General features: G+C 43.0%; 1 long non-coding RNA gene across 1 annotated transcript; it reads right to left on the bottom strand.

The window, feature by feature from the left end:
- Nucleotides 1-1,540: 1,540 nt before the first annotated feature.
- LOC124006784 lies at nucleotides 1,541-6,046 on the bottom strand. Its single transcript, XR_006833836.1, has 3 exons — nucleotides 5,662-6,046; nucleotides 1,830-1,902; nucleotides 1,541-1,608 (listed from the first exon to the last, which is right to left on the bottom strand). It is a non-coding gene; the product is annotated as an uncharacterized LOC124006784 (long non-coding RNA).
- Between the last annotated feature and the right edge of the window lie 2,060 nt (nucleotides 6,047-8,106).

Here is an 8,106-nt window from a genome sequence, read left to right as displayed (position 1 = left end):
TGACACATATTGAACAAAAGACAAGGAAGCAATGTTTTATGAAGCATCAAGTTGTTTTGCTTCAGAAGCTTTTGTAACAGGCTACAAGGAGGACTGTTAATATAAAGTATAAAGTAAAATATCGAGCTATCAATTCCAAACGTTGAAATGTGCAGACTGACCCAGCTGTTAATTGTTTTTATTGAACCTTTATTTCACTAGGCAAGTCAGTTTCAGAAATGTTTATTTATTTACAATGACGGCCTACACCGGCTAAACCCGAACGACGCTGGGCCAATTGTGTGCCGCCCTATGGGACTCCCAATCACGGCCGGTTGTGATACAGTCTATGGATTCAAACCAGGGTGTCTGTAGTGACACCTCTAGCTGTGCCACTCGGGAACCCTTTTAACTATAAGCATGAAACATTTGCATAAAATAACATGGGTTTGAATAAGAATGGTAGCTATCCAAAATGGTCCTGCTCCTTGACCATTTAATCTACGAGACCAACTTTAAAACATTCAGGCTAACCTAACTTCAATGAACTGGATTTATTTGACTTTAGAAAAAACACACCAGAACACAGTGGTAAACCTTACCAATGCTACTGCTCTTTAACCTTTTCAGTTACAAATATTTCAACTTGTTTGAACTACATTTGTATAAAATAGCATAAAATAACCCCCCAACAGAAATAGGAACTCTTGAACTATTCAAGCTAAAGACACCAAAACAACTTGCACAGGTTCAGGCTACCACACCAACCATACATACTACAAGACCAGCCAACAAGTACACACATTTTCTCTAGGAAATGTACTTTTCTAGTGTTTTATGATGTATATGCCATCAAAACCTACACATAAAAAAACAGAAACTGCAGATTGAGATTTGGTTTCTGTGAGATGTAAACCAAGAGGATTTAGAGGACAGCTTGACACAACATATAGAATTAAGGGTTAATGTGAGCTCAGCAAAAAAAAACGTGTTGCTCTGACAAATGGACTGGCAGGTAGACAGAGACGGATTGAGTGGCTAGTGGGTTGAACTGTGGCTGAACTGTTACTGTCTAGGATGACCTATAAGCTTTTCCAACACATTAAATACTTCTTATGGCCTGGCCAAATCTGTCTGGATGGGATTGTGAGAGGCCAAAAGAACATTGGCTTGAAGTGCATCTACTTGTCCTTTCAACAACCTGTCCCACTGAACTGCAGATGTCCTCAACAACGGTTGTGTACACATAATCAGCAATCCATACTATTATGGGCAACATTGTCGTGGTGCAAAAGATTTTGCACAGATCTGTGCTCTTTCGCCCCGCAAAAATGTCACCCACTGATACCCAAACTATTGTGTTTTGACAGAATACTGATTTTTGTTTGTCAGGTGAAAATAATAATTCTACGTGCACCTGGGACATACAGTGCATTTGGAAAGTATTCAGACACCTTCACCTTTTCCCCTCAATCTACACACAATACCCCATAATGACAAAGCATAAACAAGTTTTTTGACATTTTTGCACATTTATTACAAATATTACAATATGCTCTACCTCAAATCTCCATTATTTCATCATCCCCCATTGTCAAGTGGTTCACATCCCTCAGCTCACCCAAGTCCCTGCAAGAGAGCACAGTCAAATCCAACCCAACTTCCAATTCTCCGGATACATAATTAACATGAATTTCTTCAACGTTAAATGACTTTGAATTCGAAGCACCGCTAAATTTGACAGGGCAAATGATCCACAGGCTTTACCAACCCTTAATCTGCAGGCAGCAGGCTTCATTTGACAATAGGGCTTGAAAGACTCACGCAATGAACGAGGCACCGTATCCTACCTTGCATGATGAAATCCACAGCTGTAGGCCACGTGTCCCTGCATCGACAGTGCAGGATGTGGGAGCCAGGAACCTGACAGACCAAGAGAGGTTATTCCACTGTATTCCAATTATAAAACGGAGCACTTAACCCCACTTACTGAACTAAGTTCCCTACCCACTAATCAGTGCCTGCCTGTACTAGTTAAGGAATCACCTTTCCTCATAATCATGCCAGGGCTAGTTCAGCACCTCCACCTTGCCTCCGGTGATCAGAGGAAATTAACGCTCCTTTCGCATTCTCAGGGAGTTAGTTCGTTAGGTGCACAATACTACTGCTCAACACTGCCTGATATAAAATATCTAACGAAGGTTAGGTAAGTAGTGTAAAAAAAATGGAGTACTATAATAATGATTTGAAAATACAGTAGACCATGTTCCTTGTATCCATGTGTCTGTAGTGACACCTCTAGCACTGAGATGCAGTGCCTTAGACCGCTGTGCCACTCGGGAACCCTTTTAACCATAAGCATGAAACATTTGCATATAATAACATGGGTTTGAATAAGAATGGTAGTTATCCAAAATGGTCCTGCTCCTTGACCATTTAATCTACGAGACCAACTTTAAAACATTCAGGCTAACCTAACTTCAATGAACTGGATTTATTTGACTTTAGAAAAAACCCATCAGACCACAGTGGTAAACCTTACCAATGCTACTGCTCTTTAACCTTTTCAGTTACAAATATTTAAACTTGTTTGAACTACATTTGTATAAAATAGCATAAAATAACCCCCCAACAGAAATAGTAACTCTTGAACTATTCAAGCTAAAGACACCAAAACAACTTGCACAGGTTCAGGCACCAACCATACATACTACAAGACCAGCCAACAAGTACACACATTTTCTCTAGGAAATGTACTTTTCTAGTGTTTTATGATGTATATGCCATCAAAACCTACACATAAAAAAACAGAACCTGCAGATTGAGATTTGGTTTCTGTGAGATGTAAACCAAGAGGATTTAGAGGACAGCTTGACACAACATATAGAATTAAGGGTTAATGTGAGCTCAGCAAAAAAAAACGTGTTGCTCTGACAAATGGACTGGCAGGTAGACAGAGACGGATTGAGTGGCTAGTGGGTTGAACTGTGGCTGAACTGTTACTGTCTAGGATGACCTATAAGCTTTTCCAACACATTAAATACTTCTTATGGCCTGGCCAAATCTGTCTGGATGGGATTGTGAGAGGCCAAAAGAACATTGGCTTGAAGTGCATCTACTTGTCCTTTCAACAACCTGTCCCACTGAACTGCAGATGTCCTCAACAACGGTTGTGTACACATAATCAGCAATCCATACTATTATGGGCAACATTGTCGTGGTGCAAAAGATCTTGCACAGATCTGTAAAAACAGTGATGAGAGGTGTTCGTTTGACCGCGGACCCATTACTGCACACAGTCAATGAGGCAGTGATCGCTGAGATCCTGGTTGAAGACAGCAGAGGTGTATTTAGAGGGCAAGTTGGTCAGGATGATATATAAGAGGGTGCCCATGGTTACAGATTTAGGGTTGTACCTGGTAGGTTCCTTGATAATTTGTGTGAGATTGAGGGCATCTAGCTTAGATTGTAGGACAGCCAGGGTGTTAAGCATGTCCCAGTTTAGGTCACCTAATAGTACGAACTCTGAAGATCGATGGGGGGGCGACCAATTCACATATGGTGTCCAGGGCACAGCTGGGGGCTGAGGGGGGGTCTATAACAAGCGGCAAAGGTGAGAGACTTGTTTCTGGAAAGGTGGATTTTTAAAAGTAGAAGCTCGAATTGTTTGGGCACAGACCTGGATAGTATGACAGAACTGTGCAGGCTAGCTCTGCAGTAGATTGCAACTCCAACCACTTTGGCAGTTCTATCTTGTCGGAAAATGTTATAGTTAGAGATGGAAACGGATTTTTGGTGGCCTTCCTAAGCCAGGATTCAGACACGGCTAGGACATCCGGGTTGGCGGAGTGTGCTAAAGCAGTGAATAAAACAAGCTTAGGGAGGAGGCTTCTAATGTTAACATGCATGAAACCAATGCTTTTACGGTTACAGAAGTCAACAAATTAAATGCCTGGGGAATGGGAGTGACGCTGGGGTCTGCAGGGCCTGGGTTAACCTCTACATCACCAGAGGAACAGAGGAGGAGTAGAATAAGAGTACGGCTAAAGGCTATAAGAACTGGTAGTCTAGTGGGTTCGGAACAGAGAGTTAAAGGAGCAGGTTTCTAGGCGTGGAAGAATAGATTCAAGGCATAACGTACAGACAAGGGTATGGTAGGAGATAAACCTAGGCATTGAGTGACAATGAGAGAGGTTTTGTCTCTAGAGTCACCATTTAAGCCTGATATGGTCACCGTATGTGTGGAGGGTGGAACATAAGGGCTTGCTAAGGCATTTTGAACAGGGCAAAAAAAAGCATGCATTTGGTTTTACTAGCGTTTAAGAGCAGTTGGAGGCCACGGAAGGAGTGTTGTATGGCATTGAAGCTCGTTTGGAGGTTAGATAGCACAGTGTCCAAGGAAGGGCCAGAAGTATACAGAATGGTGTCGTCTGCGTAGAGTTGGATCAGGGAATCGCCCGCAGCAAGAGTAACATCATTGATATATACAGAGAAAAGAGTCGGCCCGAGAATTGAAACCTGTGGCACCCCCATAGAGACTGCCAGAGGACCGGACAACATGCCCTCCGATTTGATACACTGAACTCTGCAAAGTAGTTGGTGAACCAGGCAAGGCAGTCATTAGAAATAACTGAGGCTACTGAGTCTGCCGATAAGAATATGGTGATTGACAGAGTCGAAAGCCTTGACCAGGTCGATGAAGACGGCTGCACATGCCTACTATATTTCAGTGAAAGACATACTGTATATTCCTGTGTATTAAGATTCTCGTATAGACTGTCACTGGAGGCTTTAGTCCAGATAAGTCTTCCCAATAAGTGGTTAAGGCTTAAGCATATTATGTATGTTAACCTAATCTTAATAATGCCCCAATCTGAATCCTTACATCTCATAATCTGTCATTTTCAGACAAATCTGAAGGCACACATACCATTACATACATACAGTACATTACATACATACAGTACACTAACTGCTGCTGAAACACTTCTTTCCCTCTTTCCGCATCCTGTCATGATATTACAGGCAATCAACCATTGATTGATTTATGGTAATGCACTGTCAAATCAAGGACAATATCTATTAAAGTATTTGTAGACAGAGAGACTGATGGCCCTTCTATGTGTTCATTATGGTGATGGATTAGAACTTCCATTGAAACGGCTAGACTCTCAATACATGATGTGGAAGAATATACATTACACAGGGCAAAGTCATAATTTGTCTGCGGTGAAATTGTTGGATCAATATTTTTTTATTCTACATGAAATTTAGAATATAACCCTGACCAATGCAAGGGGTAGCTAGTTCTCTTGCAAAACAACATGAGTGAGGAATGCAACGATGCAACACTTGGTTGATGTTAACATCGTTATCCCCAGTTCTATGGGTTGTCATGCACATTTCTGCATAACAGCGTCTACTGTATGCATACCCGGGTTCAAATACTATTCGCTTTCTTTCAAATACTTTAGCTGAGCTTGATTGAGCTTGCCTGGTGCAATGAGCCCAATATAATGATCCCAAAAGTACAAACCACACCTACATTACTTCAGACACGCTCAATCAAATGCTCAATGTATTTCTAAGAAAACATATACTATTTTAACCCAGATCTGACTAACAGCATGTAGAGTGTGGGGGAGGCGGTCTAGAAAGTGGGCCCTCTGCCACGTTGCTTACTAGATGGCACGTCAATTATGGTCCTGCCCTCGGCATCAAAGGGAGCAGACCAGACAGCGGTTCCTTGGGGCTCCAGGATAACAGCCAAGTCTGTATAAAAGAAGACAGACGGAGGAACATGTATACACAGGTCGGCCTTGAACTGCAGCACCTCTTTACAGTGTTCATGTCCGTTTTCTTTTCGATTTCAAGGTCCACATCAAGTTGTCGTTGGCCATGAAGGTGGATACTACGGCAGCTTTGTACCAGGACTTATTTGTCTTTCAGATTGAGAGAGTGATAACTTGGAGCTGGGAGTATAGAGCCGAGAAGTAGTGGTATTGAGAAATACATGTTCTTTGGTCTGACTATCTCTCTCACAATCTGACATTCTAACCCGCAGGCATTAATGTCAACCTCGCTTCTCGACATCCCATTCGATAAAGATAATCCCCCCCCCCCCCCCCCAAAAAACCACAAAGAATAAAAAAGTGAGGAGGCCAAACGGTTTTACATGGATTTACTATCCCACTTGATTATCTGCACATATCCACCGTGACATATCCACTCTCAACACATTTCATGAACTCAACCCAACTCGTCCATTTTTTCAGCAATTTGGGACAACCTCAATCCTGCTGCATCCTATACTAATCCATTCTCCGTAGTGTGGGTGCCAGGGGATTTCTGTCAGCGAGTAAATGAGAGGCTTGAGCGGAGAGGAAGAAGCGGATTGGCACAGATCGTTGCGGCGCGGCCAGATGACATGCAGTGCCCGGCCCTGACCGGGGACTCTTATGCAAGCCCAGCCCCGACCAACCAGCTGTGGGTGGGCAGTGCATGTTGGGAATGTGTTTGCATAACACAGCTTTGAGCCCTACTTTTCCCCTGACGTAGGGATATGGAGTGAATGAATAAAGGGAAAGACCAAGTGGTTATGAACTGTTAAAGGAAGTAGGATTTCAGCAAGTTTGGGCCACATCCACCCAGTTATTATGTCCTACATGGTGGAAGGACGAGACCATAAATAGATGGTTTTATTTGAGGGCCCCACAAGTCTCTGAACAGCTGACCTCATCCTGAAATGTTGAATATATTTTTTGATTTATCATACCCTGCCTGAACCTAAACTGAGATTTGAGCATCTGTTTTTATTGAACTATGCAGTCATAAATAACAGAGGCCGTGTATGTAGGCCTGCACGTTGGATAAGTGCTATAGGCTCAAAAAGGCTAACTGTTACTATCGTCACATCGACAGTAGTTCGGTGAACAGTGAATAGGAAGTAAACAGGTGCGATTGTTGGTGCTCCTAAAAATAATGGGAACGTTCACTGGCACAGAGACAGTTCTTCTGACCTTCTCATATTCCGAGCATTGTGCAACAACAACAAAAATCTATGGCTACAGTATGATTTCCACGATCAGTTTACTGCAATGCAGCCTGCTGACAGATTTTAAGATATAGGACAGATACATCAACAGGCAGTGCTCTCAGTAGATATAACGCGGGGCTTTTTGTGACATACACTTATATTGCATGCCAGACATGGTTTCTTAGTACTGTATGCGTGCGTCTTGTCTCCGATATCCCTTTCCAACCCAGCTGTTAGACATGCCATGCCCTATAATACACATACTCATATTATTCTGGTGGTGTCTCATTCAGGTAATAATGCAGCCCCTTTTTCAAGCTGACCCTAATGCTGCACACTCCAACAGTGGAGGCGGAGCCCTGAAATCCCAAGCAGGCATGCCAGCAGCCCCAGAGGTGAGGAAATGGCTGTCTGATCTGTACTAAGCTCCAGGCTTAAATCCCTCTCAGACAGGCAGCTAATGCGAGCCTGTGTGGGACCACACCAGGGCCGTGTAACTCTTCTGATTCCCAGCCTTGACCCCAGGTCTGAAATAGGGATTTTCTCCCCCCGCCTCCCTCGGTTCATTCTCCTTCCCTACTCACTCCCACCAGTTCACAGACAGAGGGCAACAGTAGGCCCAATACTCTTATAACATTAGCATGTCCCCTTTCCCCCACTCCCTCTTTGCCCTCTCATTTGATCCACTTCCACCTTCACGGGCATACAATACTGATCTGCAAGGACATACTGGGCACACCACGCCACTGCAACATGGATAATTAGGTAATATTGGGTTGAGACCAGTGACGGTCGGTACCGTTTAAGATGAGGGAGGACTATAATATTTTTTATGAGCATGACCTTATTTATATTACAGCATATTGGATTTCTGTGATTCATATTCCATTCATGCAGTTCAACGGAACATCAATAGGTTTAGGCTACTACATGATACTCACATTTTCCCTATACCCATTATGAGGTTGCTACAACCTAGCCTATGAATGAAATTTTACAACGTAGGTGCACACAGGTCGAGAGACAATGTTGAGGTGACAGACAGTAACTCATGAATACCTTGCACACTCTTGCCTGCATGTAGCTGATCT

This window comes from Oncorhynchus gorbuscha, linkage group LG20 (assembly GCF_021184085.1).
Source record: "Oncorhynchus gorbuscha isolate QuinsamMale2020 ecotype Even-year linkage group LG20, OgorEven_v1.0, whole genome shotgun sequence".
Classification (NCBI taxonomy): Eukaryota; Metazoa; Chordata; class Actinopteri; order Salmoniformes; family Salmonidae; genus Oncorhynchus; species Oncorhynchus gorbuscha.
This window is presented reverse-complemented; position numbering and strand designations above follow the sequence as displayed.